Raw genomic sequence first — 13225 nt, 5'->3', positions numbered from 1 at the left:
AAGCTCTCAACCCCACCATTCATAGCTTATACCTTGTCAAAATGCCACCATGGCCAGCTGCAAATTTGTGATACAGTTAAAAAAAAAGGAAGGGATTCTGTATTCAGACCAATCTTGGGTTTCAAATTCCAATTCTGTCACTTAATAATAGTAGTGTTGCATCCCTGGAAAACTGCAGTTCCCTTGTCAGTAAAATGGGCAAACATCACCTACACCTCATGGGGCCATGAGGAGACAGGCAAAAGACCAGTTTCCTCCTACCACAGCCATTTCTGGTGAACTTGTACGCCATTCCTCAACCTGGGCCTTAAAATACTTGGTTGGCTCTTCCATAAAATATACAATGTCTCTGATTTAGCCTAATTGGTCCACATGCACATTTTCTAAGATTATAAATCTAATCTTGGCAAGGCTCTGACAAGCCTTAAAGCAATTTACCTTCAAATTAAGCTGCTTATTGTCCAAACGGACACATACGCATTAGAGCTTCTCAATTTGTCTGGGCCACTTCAAATCTATCTCAGGGTAAAGGTTTTCTGATTTGAGGATTCTTTGTTGGAAATCATAAAATGTTAAATTTTATTTCATTAAGAAACTCACTTTTTGTATCGTCTTGATATATATAATAATTCATCTTAAAGATCACAAACTACCTTTTTCTACCTCTTTAAATGTTACAAAGACCCCTAGATAAAAACAATATAATTCAGATCTGGTGGGGAATGCATTTTGAGTCATTTTTTCCAGTGGTCAGTGATGGATTGGGGCTGGTCCATGTCCCCTCATGGCCAATGGCACATCTTCAAGACAGCTGATTGGCTTTAGTGGCATGAGCTGTGGCCATGGAACAGGATAAATACCACTACTGTAGAAAGGCTTCATACTTTGAAATTGGTATAGTAAGTGACCTATCAAAAAAAATCAACTACTATCAATTTAATTTTTCTTTTAAATGCACAAAGCCTACCTAGCAACATCACATACATTTAAACAGATCATTAAATTCATCAATGGATTTTATAACAGTTAAATACCTGCAAGTAAACAAAGTTTTAAAATAGGAACCAGATCAGGTTCCCATCCACCTGTCAATTCCAAAACTGATGAACCCAGCTGATCTGCTCCATGACAAAACTGCATTTTGTTTAACTATTTTACCTATGAGAACTATTTCCAAAGAGTACATTTTATATATATCTTCTTAAATAGAAATTGAAAACAATAAAAAACTGCTGAACATCAGAAATAAAACTATGTAAAGTGTCATAGCTATACAAGTAATGAAGGTGCCAGTTCAAAACATTTCCCACTTTCCAAGGACCCTCTCAGCTCTGGGCTAAGAGACTGCAAAGAAAAGCACAGAGATTGGCATTACTGACAAAGAAGGCTTTAACTGGAATGAGTTGTGAAGGGGGAGGGACAAGGATGTGCAGTCTATAGTAAAACACGAGAGAAGGCTGGAGATGGGATGATCTGCCATTTGACACAATTCCTCCTTACACTATCACTTGAAGGTCAAAGAAGAGATTTATGGTCACTGGATCATCACTTACCTACTTCAGGACATGTCTACATGTGTACGCATGTACCCCTCCCCACTCACCACTGTACTTCTCTGTATTGTGGGCATTCTCATGTGCTACTGCATTTATCCAATGACATTTTGGGTGTGTTAGATATGAGCTTCCTAAAGGCAAAAGCTATGCTTAGTGCTGTGGCACCAACACGGAGCAGTTTGGGCACTCAATGTTCATGAATAAATGAATACCACATTACCCTAGGAAACATTAATGGCTTTGGAGAAAGTGGTCTTCAGCCATTAAAGGTACTCCAACGTTCCTTTCTAGGGCTGACTTCAATGTTTATAATGCCCTTGCTTATCTTTATACATTTTCCCATAAGTATATATCCCTAAATAATAAATTGTTTAGGTTTCTGGGTTTTATAAATGGAATTGTTATAAATCCCTCTGCCCTGGCTTTTTTCACTCAGCATTGTTGTGAGTCAAAACTGTAGATGTATGTAGTTGCGGTCTGCTCATTTTTCCTGCTGCATAGTAATCCTTTGTTCCACACTTTGTTTTCCCACTCTCCTCTTGGCAGTCATTTGAACCATTTCCAGGTTTCCCTATGACAGACAATGCTGCTGTGAACATTCTTGTAAATGTCTCCCAGCGCAAACGGGCAAGAGCTGCAATGGTATTTTTGTGTCAGATTTTCCTATACCTTTTTCTGATTTAGCAGCAAACATATTTTAAAATCAAACTATATGGCAAAGATGAATAAAGGATGAAAATAAAGTCAAACTATCACTTGAAATGAAATAAAATCCCCTTGTCAACACTCCAATTCAAGCAGCAAGGGGAAAAATGGCAAAATAATGAGACAGATAAGAAGGAAGCTAGGCTACAGAAGTTAACAATCTTCCAAATGGTCATCTCAACATAGGCTGTGCATTCAGAATAATTTGTCGCAGCTCTGAAATATTACTATGTCTTTCTAGAAGCACTAATGACACCAGGCCAATCATTTCTGAGACATTCCTTATTCAGCATATATCATTATTCATTATATTTCCAAAGAGCTCAAAATCAGCCAATAAATATATACTACCATATGCAACCACCATGGACCATCGTGGGAAATTCCAAAAACCTGAGGTAGGTCTTCAAGGGGCTACTGAGTTGGGCAGATGATAACTAAACATAAGGATAGTCAAACAGCAATAAAGACAATAATATAGGTGATACTATATGATTAAAGCAAAATAGAAATATCTGCTCATAGACAGTGATTGGAGCCCTCATTTACGCATCAGTCACTACATGAGAGATTGTTCTTAGTACAGATTAATTCATTTACGACAATTTTATACAGGAACTACTATTACTATCTCCATATGACAGTTGATAAACCTGAGGAACAGAAAGGTTAAACAACTTGCCCACTGATAACTTTCAAAGTTAGACATCATATCTAGTTCCGCTGGCCCTCTTCTAACAGATATCTGCCACTCAAATTCTTTACAAAAAAAATCAAATAAATATAAGGACTTCATGCCTCCTGCTTGCAGTTGAATTTTTAAACGTTTTTTTCTGGAACTCACCCTTATGTAATAAAATCATGAAGAAGTACCCTAGCATTCATTTTAGAGAAAAGTAAACAAATAGTGATTTTTTTTTGCAACTCTGTGTCTGTGAGGCACTCAAACAGCACAACCCCTCCTTGTTTGCCCACTGCCATATTATTTTGTATCATGTGAGAGTCTTTTAAAACTATGTCAAGAAGGAAACGTTTTATTACTAGTGGACCAAAACTGAATGAATATCCCATGAGGTACGACTGTAATGTAAAGAGGCATTTATTAAAAAAATTAAAAAAAAAAACAAAATGACAATGCACCAGAACTTCTGTAACCAAATGAGCAGTCCCCTTCGCTGATCTACACTTATCCCAGCAGTGCTGCCACCATACAAGTAGTTTTAGAATTCTTTGGAAACTGCCTGACCATACCACAATTTTTAAAACCAAAGACAATACTTCCCACAAGCGCTCACTATCCATATGTAACAGACGTGCCTCAAAATGACTTTGGCCTAGAGCTAAATGTAAATCCTCACTCCCAGATTTGACAGCACTGTGAAATTTTTTTAAAATGTGCCATGGTCTCTGAGGGCAATTCCAGATAAGAGATCCAAAAATGCGGTTACTAAGTTTGATGTAGAGCTTTCTGGCCTCTTCTATTTGGGCTAGGAGCAAAAAGAAGCAAGTGAAAGGTTTTGGAATGAGGTCAAGTAGCCTTTAATTTCTGAAAAATGCTGGGTTTGATATATCTTAATTAGTCCTAATTTGCACGACCAGGTTCACCCTGAAGAGTAGCAAAGCTTGGCAGGAGTACTAGTACCCTGCCCAACAGGCCGTTTGCCATACTAGTTCCAGAAGGGGTGTCCAAAGGGAATCCCCAAAGACTGGCCTAATTAGAGGTCTTGGGATTCAGAAAGAGAAAGGCTTGGGGTGACCCAGGACAGCTTGACGATGGTTATCTTCTTATGTATTCTCCCAACCACAAATACAACTAACGCCAGCATGGATGCAAAACTCTTGGAGACAAGATGGCCAAGTCGAATTCAGCAGTTTATAAGAAAAATCACAATCATGTCAGGTTCATCCCAGCAATACAGATTTGGTTAAGACGACAAAAGTTATATTAGACAAATATCTTAAAATAGCCCATCATACCACAAGACAGGCTGAAAGACAGAGAGAAAAAAAAGTAGGTATCTCCAGAAAGTCAGAAAAGGGGTTTAATAAAATTCAACACCCATTTGTGACCCCTCATAAAGTGCCCAGAGTACATCTATGCAAAACTTAAAGTCAACATAATACTTACAGGCAGATACTGAAAACACCGCGCCTTCTAAGGCACAGATCCTGCGCCCCACCCCAGACCTACTGAATCACAAACTCCAGGCATATGCCAGGGAACTTGTGGCTTAATGACCTCTTTGGGTGGTTCAGATGCTACCAGTTCAGAAATCAACTGTCTAGCCTCACTCCTCAAGAGGCAGTCCCCAGAGCAGGATGTCAGCCTCACCTGGGAGCTGGTGAAAAAGGTAGAATCTCAGTCCCCCCTCCCCCTAGACCTTCTGAGTCAGATTCCACATTTCAAGGAGAAGCCCAGGTTTTTCGTGGCAATTAAAGGTAGAGAAGCACTGTCTACAGCAGCAGTTTGCAACCGGCTGCATGGCAGAGTCCTCGGAGCACTTTCCAAAAACACAGCTGTTTGAGTCTCACCCTAGATCAATTAAATCCGACTCTCTGTGGGTAGGGACTGAGCGGCAGGGATTTGAAACTCCCGGGGGGATTCTTATGAGCAGCCAGGGTGGAAACCCACTGAGCCGGAGAAGCAAGAGGCTTTCCTCCAGTGCTTTGAAGTTCCCCTCAAGAAAGAAGCTTGCAGTTCACACACAACCAATGGTGCCTTCTTAATAGTTTACAAAAGTGAAACCGAGAGCAGATTCCCCCAAGAGCTGAGCGAAGCTGCCGGGGCAGCTGTATAGACAGCACTGACCCAGGCTGCAAAGCCAGCAGACCGGCTTGCCTGGGGCCTGACCTTGACGCTGCCACCTCCTGTTTCATCTTCACCCCAATCTCGCGGGAGGGAGGTGGGGAGACCGACAGCACCTTAAATGTATGTCGTGAGGATTTAAAACAAGCTGGGGGTAAAGGCGCTGGAGCCAGGGCTTGGCACAGATGACACCGAACATGCATGCAGCTAATAACTCGCATTCACTTAGCAAGCAGGGCCAAATGCACCTGGTCAAGCCGTGCCGGCCGGCACCAGCCAGCAGCCACCTGGAGCTATGCAGCACCTGGGATGTGGCCAGTCAGCACTGGGCTGGGCCATAAGCACTGGATTGCAGCCACTTACAAGGAGCAAAGAGGGGCCTAGCTTGTAAATCATTGTTATGGTGATGATCTCTTGCTAATAATCGTTATAGTGGTTATATGCTGAAATGATAATGTTTTGGAGAGGGAGGGCTAAATAAAATCTATTCTCAAAATTAATGGCACCTGTCTCTGCTTTTTTCATGGGGCTCGCATATTTCTATGTAACAGTGCTGTCTCAAAGGAGCAGGAAACCAGGATGGGACCGGCCTTCCCAGGCTGGAATTTACATGCAAATCACCTGGCGGGTAGGCTGGGGCAGGGCCTGAGATTGCGCATTTCTCACAAACTCCAGATGTGAGTGACAGTCTGAGGACCCTTGGGTAGTAGGGAAAAACCGTTCCATGTCATAGATGTGCTGGGAAACTCTGGAGAAAGGATTACTTCACCTTAGAGTTCACAACAGGGATGGAAGGAAATGTTCAGCAGGGTTAGCCACGGTCTCAACTTGGAAAAAAAAAAAACCTTCTGTCTTGCAGCAGGGGCCCCAAAGAGGAGGCCCTCCTGAGGTCTCTCTGCAATCCAGCACAAATGGGCCCTCTCCCTGTTCTCCACAAACAGCACTGCCAGGCTGGTATGGCTCACATGCTGGCCAGCCGTCACTGCTGTGCAGGTACAATTCTTTTTTCAGTAGAACAGCCCGGACCAATTCCAGTCCTGCTGGGATTAATCCTGACAGTGCAGTCCCCATTCTCCTAAATCATCACCTAAAGGGCCAGAAGGGCATTTAAAGCACCCTCAACTGATACTAAGACTCTCCCTTATTACTCACCCCCCACCTCGATAGCTTCCATGAAAGGGAAAGCAGGGCACCTGATCTAGCAGCCCATTCCACTTTAAGAGGCTTAGGGAAATAACGAGTGTTTACTCCTCACAAAAAGTCCAAGGACATGATACCAATATATAACAATTATCTACAAAAGAAAGGCATCTTTGTTGTTGCCAAGATTTGTAGGCAAGAGGATAAGAGTTGAATGAGTTACAAACGAATTACTTTTACTTTTTTACTTTCATGTATTACCCTTCAACTTCCCTTACCCCTGCCCATTCCCAACATATCAACAACAAAAGTGAAAACTAACCTAAACTCAATAGCCCAAAATTCAAGAGGCTGGGAAGGAAGAAAAGGGTGGGAAAGCAATGTGTGAGAGCACTCTCTTTCGTCACTGGCTTCAAAGAACTTTCTTATTCACTTGCTAATTGACCATGGAAAGCCAAGCTAAGCATGAGCTGTTTCATCTTGCAGGCAGGGAATGTGATCTCTAGACATACAGCAGAATTTGTTAAAATGAACATATCCAAACAAGCTAAGATCTATCCCCTGTCCAGTTGAATTCAAGTCAAAAAATGTTTACTAAATGTGTACTAAATGTCTAGCACCATGTTAGGTTTCACATGCCCAGAAAAACGTCTCCAACCTCAGCCCTCTTTATTACAAGTTTGGAAGACAGGGGGGCCGGAGGCAGAAATACTGAAATACGGGGCATTACCTATCAAAACAAGGAGTCAGGGAATAGCAATACTAAAGTAATCATTCATATGGGAAATTTCTAAAAGCTATTTATGGAGTCATTTCATGATACTGAGAAACAAATTCAAGTAACCAGAAAAGGGTACTCAGGTACCCATTCTGTTCGAAAAAATACAGCGTGGACCAAAGCTCCTAGATCCGCTTCTTATCCCAACCCCAGGCCCACAAGCATCCAATCTAGTATAGACTGAAACACAGGCCCTCAAGCTGGACTGCGGAGATGAGGTAAGGTAAGGGTTGGTTTAAAAAGAAAAAGACTTCCATTTTGAGACACTACAAAAAGGGATCACCTTGCTGTCCCTTAAGATTATCAGTCATATAGTGTTACCATTTTAGGAATAAATAAAATGACAACTCATAGGGTGCACCAATGGCTTTGTGACCATTTGAGAGTGGCGATAAAGCACCTACACATCTTAGTACTGATAGAAGAGAGAGAAGGAGGTAGAGCGGCCACATCTACAGCTACAGAGGAGATGGGCCAAGAACAGGATGGGCGACCATCCCCCTAAACTGGTTCTCCGGATAGCGGTGGCTTACGTCACACATTTAAGCAATAATAATAATGTCCCATAGTTTATTGAGGGCTCAGAGGTACTTGATATCATTTGAGTCTCTGGAGAACTCCAGGAGCTTGGCAGGGCAAGTTTCGTTAGCTCTGTCTTAGAAACAGAAGAACTACCAGCAATGAGGTAAAATGACTTGTCCAGTGTCACAGGGTTAACAAGAGGGAGAACTGGGTCTCAAGCAGGGCTTCGTGAATCCAAATGAAGGGAACTTTCTACCACCTCACACAGACAAAAGGCTCCTTTACCACTTGTTCCTTTAGTAGAAAGAGAAAGCACTAGTGCAAGATGCCAATTTTTTGGAGATGCGTGCCACATTCTTAAAAAGAAAAGGACAAGACTTTCAGCATATGCATTGTGGAAAAACACGACAGATGTTTCAAATGAAAAACCAACCTCCAATTACAGGATGGCAGCTGGATCTAAGGACTGACTCTCAGTGGGTCTCCTGGTACACTCTTACTTTCAAAAGCAGAGAAATTGGAAGACAGCCTCTTTTGCTCTGTTACTGTTCACAGCAAGCAACAAAATATGGCCTCAAGTAATTTTTGAGCCCAATGGTAAGGTGAATTTACCACCGCTGAGCACATGGCTGCCATCATCACCTGAAACTAAAACCTTCTGTCGACAATGAAATACAGAGATTGTACAGAAAATCAAGCTAACTGTACTTCCAACAGTCTGTTAGGGCATGGCTAGGATAAATTTTTCTTTTCTTCTAAAGGAAAGAAGGGAGCTCTGTGTTAGTTCAAGTCAATAACAGTTAACTTTGTTTGAGCATCTACTATGTACAAGACACCATTCTATGCATGGGTTCCATGGACTACTATTCTCTCAGTCCTCCCAAAAACCTTACTAGGAGACACTATTTTCATTTACAGATAAGGAAACTGAGGCACAGAGGTAAGTAACTCACCCATGGTCACACAGGTAATATTAAAGCCAAGATTCAAATCCAGGCAGGCTATGCAAACCAGAATGTGGTAGACTGAATCGTGTCCCGTGGGTGTGAACTCATTTGCCAATAGGAACCTATAAGATCTTATCTGAATGAGGCCAAATTGAATCAGAGTGGGCCTTAATTCAATACGGCTGAAGTTCTTATAAGCAAGGGAAATTTGCATAGTCAATTAGAAGAGGCCAGCAAGGAGGAAAGAGATTGCCATGTGACAGAAGCAGACTCTGACTGCCAACAAGCCACTGACAGAACTCTACAGACTCCAGAGAAGCATGGTCTGGTGATACCTTGACATTGGACTTCCGTCTCTCAAACTGTGAGGCCATAAATCCCTGTTGTTTAAACCAACTGGTTTGTGGTATTTGTCACAGCAGCCCTGGCAAACTAAGACATAGAGTCAACTCCTTATAGGCAAATGACAGTCCCCATTCCCTTTCCCCCATCTTCTACAAAGGAATAATGAACTGAGAAACCAGAAAATAAAGAAAGCAGAACTTCAAAGAGGTCAGGAATAAGGAAGGGAAATTACTACAGAACAATGAAAACAACCTTTTATTCTGTTACAAAATCTAATAAACTTTAGAATTAACTAGAAATCCTTGGCCATCTGTTTAAAATGTTGCCTACTGAAGTCTGGAAGAGTCTCCTCTCTGTTCCATGCTTCGAAGCCCTCAATAAAAGCACGAGGCACATGTTCTTCAGTGGTTTTTTAAAAAAACTACGTTTTGCCAATCCTCCTTTCATTCTGGACCAAAGAATATTGGAATAGTTTTATAAGTTTCATTATTTTGCAGAACCTGTAAATTTTTTTTTTCTAATTTTGCTTTGAGGCCTTTGATCATACAGAATATGAGAAAACTAAGAAGGTACTAGACAGCTGGACTTTTATAGTAAACCGTCATTAATGCTGTTTTATTAGCACTCTTGTTCTCAAGAAGTTGAGTGCTCCTTTTCTCTAGGGCTAATTTCAAAATGAACTAGTTTCTTTACAAACTAGACAACACAAAGATCGACCATTATTTCAGATCAGAGGTTCACAGTGCAAGCCAGTACGGTGCACAGGAAGAAAAAGAGTCCAGCAGACACTGGCATGAAATCAACAGTCAACATTGACCTCGGCAGAGCGTTCTGCAGCTAGAGTGAGCTAACTAACTATGCAGACAGTAAGGGATGTGAAAGACAACCTCCCTCGGGGTTTGAAGGTACTTATTGTTGGCATGTGAGGGAAAAGTCCACCGCACTGCAAGTAAAAAAGGTGGCTGTGATGAACAGATCATCCCAGAGGCCATCATTCCAGACATGATGACTCCACAGAATCTCTTAGATTCAGCGAGACACTTGTGGATTTGACCATTTGCTTTAAAGGAGTGGCAGCACAGTCCAAAACTAGTAATCCAAAATAATGCCCCAGTCATGCGCCATCATTCTACCCTGTTTTTGTCATCTTAGCATTTTGGACCTCTATTTTTGTTCATAGCACTCATCTCTGCCTGAAAATGCATCACTTTTTGTTTATTGTCTGCCTCCCCACACATAAGTGCCAGAAGGCAGGGACCTTCTCAGTGGTGCTTAGAACACTGCGGGGCATGCAGTATGTGCTCCTATGTTTAAAGAAGGAATGAACCACAGACGATTTGATAACTATGAGTTAGAACTTGCAGGTCAGGAGATCAGTTGCTTAATATCCATACTAAGCCTCAGTGAATATTACCCACCTTCCAGCACCTTGGGAGGCTGCCCTACATTGGTGCTGCAGGTGGCACCACTGCTTTGAATTTCCTCAATGGTGTGGAGTCTTTTAAGGATGCATGTGATTTTGTGAAGCAGCCCAAAGTTATTCAGAGTCGAATCTGATGAATAAGTGATCAAGTCCAATGTATATGTCAGTTGAAAGCAAAACGTGCCTATAACGGTAGCAAGCCTGACTCTCTCATTTAGCTGGTAAACTGGTTTTGAAGGAAATCCAAAATGTTCTCAGCTATTAAAGCGAACTTCCTGCTCGAAGTCTAAAGGTTCTAAGGTGCATACTTTCCGAGGGACAAAACTGAGCTGCAGTTAAAAAGGACCCTGACTTTTAGAAGCACACCAAGATGTCCCTGGACACCTGGCATGCGATAATTACCTCTGCCATTCAATTGCCCGGAAACCTGGGTCACATCAGTTACTTTCTCTGGGCCTCAGGTCCCCCGTCCGGGAACCAAACAACTAGACGAACGCCCAGGTCCCAGCGCGTCCTGATGAGTCCTGACGATTCTTGCGCAGGGCCGGCACGCCCGTTTAGAAAGCGGTGACAGCCCTCTTCGCCTCATCGCTCGCATGCGTCCTTTCTAAAGCCCATGATACAAACCTGCAGCAGACCGACCTCATGTTTTCCCAGGCAACTACTAAGATGCGTTTTCACTTCCTGAGCACAGCCCACGAGAGTTCAGGGAGCCACCCAGCAAAGGCCGCCCGCCCGGGCCGGGGCAGACTTCCGACTGCGTATCAGGGAACTCGCCGTCCCCGCTCAGCCCTTCCCTCGGCCGTTACCGGAGCAGATGAAGCCCCCGAGCCTGGCCCCGCGGCACCGACGGCCTGCGGGGATGCGGCGGGCGGCCCGGGCCGGGGAGGCGGGGAGGCAGGGCGGCCGCTGGCCCGCTCGCGGCCCAGGGACTGGGAAGCGAAGTCCGGGCGGTCGCGGTAGCGACGGCGGCGCCTCCCCGACAACCCGCCCCCCCCCGGCCCTCCCCGAACCGGCCCGCGGCCACCGATCCCCGGACCCGATCTCCGCCCGCCGCTGTCCCGGGGCCTTGGACGGGGAGGCCCGGGGAAGCCGGAGGCACCTGCCCGCTGCGCCCCGGCCCCGTGGGGCGGCGACCGCAGAGGCTCTCGGACGAAGCCCCCACCCCAAGCCTGGGCGCCGAAGCCCCGCGGGAGCCGCCGGCTCACCGCACCCCGGCTTCCGAGCCGCGCCCGCCCCCGTGCCTACCACCCTGGGTCCCCGCAGCGCCCGGCGCGGAGCGCGGACCCACCTCGGGCTCCGGGCGCCACCGCCGTTGCCAGGCTGCTGGGCTCCAGGACCCCGCTCCGCCCTCGCGCGGCGCGCCCCGCCCCCTCCTAGGCCCCGCCCCCGCCCCTGTCCGCTGCCCTCCTCCGCGTGCCAGTTGGCCGGGCGGCATCCCGTGACACAGGCGGGGCCCAGCGGGCCTGGGAAAACGCCCCAAGCCTGCGCGGCCTCCTCTCCTGACAGACTGAGGTGAAACCTCCGGAGGCTGCTGGGAAACCCTCCTTGGAGGGTCCGGAGCGCGGAGGCTCCCGGGAGTTGTAGTTCGCGCTATGGAGCCGGCAATGGGCAGGGCCGAGAATCTAAGGAGCAATCTTGTAAGGGAAGTTGGCGTCGGCGGCGAGCAGTGGTCCCTGGGAAGGGTAGTCCCTGCACCCTTGGCAGGATCGCGCTGTCTTTTTCCAGTAAAGGGGAAATCCAGAGGGGAAACTTCTCTAGATAAAACTTTAGCAGATGTCACCAAATTGGGCGTTGAAGCTGGGACATGATAAAGGGAGAAAGAGAAACTTCCTTGGGCCTGGTGCAGGATCTGCAATTTGCAGACCCATCTGACGGCTGGGGTGGGCCTCAGGTTGTGTCAGCACGTTTCCGCAAACTCTATTGAGACTTAGTGAAAGGAAACATTTCAGGCCCAGCTGCCTTCTTCTTTCTGAGGTTTGTGGTGACCATCAACACGGTAAAAAGAAAGAGAAGGGAAAAAAGAGAGAAACAAGAAAGACGGAAACTTCAGGACACTTCAGGGTGTGATCAGATCAAATGAACGTCATATCACAGATAGAATAATATGCATGCCCTTCCTTGCACTGCATTATAATTATGCATGAGCAGTCCAGGTAAGTGATGGACAATAGGATTACTTTAATGCGACCTTTTTTTTTCTCTCTCTCTCTCCTATTGGTTAGTTCTCTGGCATCTCAAAACAACCATGTGTGTGTGTTGAAGAGTCCACACTCCTTAGATGAGTAACATGGCATTTCACAATCCAACCCAAGCTACTCTTTGGCCACTTCTCCCCATGCTTCTCTTTTCTCTCTTCTCCCCAAATTCTGGTCCCAGGGAACTTGTTTCTATTCTCTAGATTAACCAGGCTCTTTCGTTCACCCAGCCCTTTACCCTTGTTCCTTCCTTCTGGAGTGGCCAAACTCCCGATAAAGCAATAGAAAGGCATTTGCTCCCGGGCCAGACAGAACCAGAAGCTCCCTCCTCTGCACCCATGGATTGTCATTATTTGCTTACATTGTCCATCCCAACAACCCTCCTCCCCAGACGGTGAACTTCTGTGAATCATGTTAAAATTTGTACTGGATTTCAAAGAGTGCTTAGTGGATGCTTGGGAATTGCATACATTGCACGTCAGAGTGCCTTGCTTGTGGGCTGCTGAATAACTGGATTCCCATTATCTAGGAGTCTTGAATCAGAGGAACAGAGGAAAAAGTGAATGGATAGAGGGAGGGAGGCAGGTGGGTGGGGGACCTTGCATACAGTAGGCACTTAATAAGTGTTCAAGGAAGACTCTGAAGCCCTTTGCTCAAGCTGGGGTGGGAATTACAGAGCAGGGACTCCCCTCATCCTAAGAAGCTCACTTCTGGAGAGGGGTTCCCCGGCACCTCCAGCCTAGCCCAAGCTCCAAGGCTCAACTTCCTCTCCTGGAAAATGGGGATATTAGTGTCACTTCATAAA

General features: G+C 45.2%; 1 protein-coding gene across 5 annotated transcripts in view; it reads right to left on the bottom strand.

The window, feature by feature from the left end:
- MTM1 (myotubularin 1) overlaps window positions 1-11598 on the bottom strand; it is a 111103-nt gene extending 99505 nt beyond the window's left edge. For 3 of the 5 annotated variants that reach the window (XM_077145179.1, XM_077145176.1, XM_077145178.1), the window contains exon 1: window positions 11514-11598. The gene's annotated coding sequence lies outside the window, so the exon portion shown is untranslated. Of the gene's footprint in view, window positions 1-10624; window positions 11020-11513 lie in introns of those variants that run through there. The other 2 variants (XM_077145180.1, XM_077145177.1) reach the window with 1 other exon arrangement.
- Between the last annotated feature and the right edge of the window lie 1627 nt (window positions 11599-13225).

The sequence above is a fragment of the Tamandua tetradactyla genome, chromosome X (assembly GCF_023851605.1).
Source record: "Tamandua tetradactyla isolate mTamTet1 chromosome X, mTamTet1.pri, whole genome shotgun sequence".
NCBI classification, from domain to species: Eukaryota; Metazoa; Chordata; class Mammalia; order Pilosa; family Myrmecophagidae; genus Tamandua; species Tamandua tetradactyla.
The sequence above is the reverse complement of the archived record's forward strand: the minus strand, read 5'-3'. Positions and strand labels throughout refer to the sequence as shown.